We start from the raw sequence: 2,926 nt of genomic DNA, 5'->3' as shown, positions 1-2,926 counted from the left end.
ATAGCACAACAACTTTGTGTTATAAATAAATGATTTCCAATCACGATAAAATGATTTTAAAACATCAAAAATATTCCAAATCTTGAACTCTTTTATAAACTTATATTTTTCCCAAATATACATGTTTGTATATATAATTTAATATAACTAAGATTTATTACATTAGTTTAATTACCCTTTGTAACATGTTGAGCAAAGGATTTCATGCAAAAATAGTTATTTACCAATTCATAAAGTACATATAAATTATAATAGGTATAATTTATGATACATAGAGCAATAATTCATATGAATACACTGTTTCACATGCAACAAGGGTTTTAATTCAAAAGAAATCAAGGGTTTACACTTATCAAATACATGTTCGGGATATTGATTCAAGAACATACTGGCAATCATTTATTTCAGAATGATTGGGTTTTCATAACTAATATACATATAACGTTTATATGCTTTTTATGAGACATTCAATTCAGGTTGTTTAATTCATTTTAGATAACCAAGGTAAAGACCTGACATTATAACCAGAATCTCCAGTCAGGGGATCGAACACAAGTTGTGTGTAGATCTATATCGGGATTGACAACCCCGCACTCAGGCTGCTAGCTACAGTCAGGCATACACACCAATGAGTGGCAATTGTTATCAACAGTTTAAGCGCTTATCAGTCGTTTATTTTAGGCGTTCATGTCTTAGTATGGTTATAATAACTCATTAAAAAAGATATTAACAACACGTTAGTGTATAAACAACTAAACGTAAGTACATCTTCAAAGTACCAGTTTACAAAATGCAAAGTACAATGGTATACTATAGTTTTCAATAACAGCTGGTGAAGCCAAGCACACTCTCAAATACAAGTTTTACAAATACATTGGTTTACAAATAGGACGGTTTTATGGGAATAAAACTACTTTTCACATACCACAGAAAATATGGGATTTTCTAGAAGTGTTTTCATATTCAAAATACAAAGACGCCCATTCAAACATAAAGACTTATGTACTCACTCAACTTATTGTTCATTAAGAAGGTATATGTTTTCCATATATATATATATATATATATATATATATATATATATATATATATATATATATATATATATATATATCAAAACCTCGGGATGTCATGTTTCGATACAGATCAAAAGCATAAACAAGACATTATAAGCCTTTCAACAGTTATTTACAACTACTGGCCTATAATCCAAAAATCTCTCGTTGTACTCCGACTATGCTCGGGGTCCACTACCTGTAACATAAAAAGCTGAGTGGGTCAGGCTTGGGAGCCTGGTGAGCATATAGGGTTTTCAACCCACAATAATAATAAACTTACTAAGTTCATCAATCAACAATAACCCTGATTACCTGTTCCCGTTATCCTCACTTTATGCCCCTAAACACTTGTCACAAGGGACCTAGCTTAAAGAATATCATCGGGATGGACACTACTGCAAAGGGGTTTCCTCAGCCATACATGTCCTAAAGGCAACCATGAGGGGGATGGAGTACAGCGAATGAATACTCTCAGTTCATTAACACCTACAGGTTGCGGACCTGCTAATGTTTCCCACTAGACTGTCTAGAAAGTTTGTGGTCGTTATTCAAACTCCGCTAGATGATTGGATCTCAAAACACATCGAGGCCTCTCATCAATTTTATTTTATCACACATCACTATCTACCCATGTTCTACCCAACATATTTGTAGATAAAAATACTTATACAATTTAAAACTTGTATAAAACATCAACACAACAATCACCTCGAATAAACACCACTTCAATTGTCTCACATATCCGAATAAAGAATCCAAATAGATTTTCAACGAGACAAAAGGGGGGGAGGGGTTAAAGACCACTCAATAAAAAAATATCTTAATTTTATTTAATATATTTGATAATAGTTTTATTCCCATAAAACCGTCCTATTTGTAAACCAATGTATTTGTAAAACTTGTATTTGAGAGTGTGCATGGCTTCACCAGCTGTTATTGAAAACTATACTATATCATTGTACTTTGCATTTTGTAAACTGGTACTTTGAAGATGTACTTACGTTTAGTTGTTTATACACTAACGTGTTGTTAATATCTTTTAATGAGTTATTATAACCATACTAAGACATGAACGCCTGAAATAAACGCCTGATAAGCGCTTAAACTGTTGATAACAATTGTCACTCATTGGCGTGTATGCCTGACTGTAGCTAGCAGCCTGAGTGTGGGGTTGTCAATCCCGATATAGATCTACACACAACTTGTTTCGATCCCCTGACTGGAGATTCTGGTTATAATGTCAGGGCTTTACCTTGGTTATCTAAAATGAATTAAACAACCTGAATTGAATGTCTCATAAAAAGCATATAAACGTTATATGTATATTAGTTATGAAAACCCAATCATTCTGAAATAAATGATTGCCAGTATGTTCTTGAATCAGTATCCCGAACATGTATTTGATAAGTGTAAACCCTTGATTTGTTTTGAATTAAAACCCTTGTTGCATGTAAAACAGTGTATTCATATGAATTATTGCTCTATGTATCATAAATTATACCTATTATAATTTATATGTACTTTATGAATTGGTAAATAACTATTTTTGCATGAAATCCTTTGCTCAACATGTTACAAAGGGTAATTAAACTAATGTAATAAATCTTAGTTATATTAAATTATATATACAAATATGTATATTTGGGAAAAATATAAGTTTATAAAAGAGTTCAAGATTTGGAGTATTTTTGATGTTTTAAAATCATTTTATCGTGATTGGAAATCATTTATTTATAACACAAAGTTGTTGTGTTATACTTGTATTTCCCCCCTTAAAACAGTAGAAATTATGAAAATACGGGGGTATGAACTCACTTGAAAGGTGGTAATACGGGCAACGTTTCGTTTCCCGAAAATTAGTTTGTTTG

Source organism: Lactuca sativa, chromosome 4 (assembly GCF_002870075.4).
Source record: "Lactuca sativa cultivar Salinas chromosome 4, Lsat_Salinas_v11, whole genome shotgun sequence".
NCBI classification, from domain to species: Eukaryota; Viridiplantae; Streptophyta; class Magnoliopsida; order Asterales; family Asteraceae; genus Lactuca; species Lactuca sativa.
The sequence above is the reverse complement of the archived record's forward strand: the minus strand, read 5'-3'. Positions refer to the sequence as shown.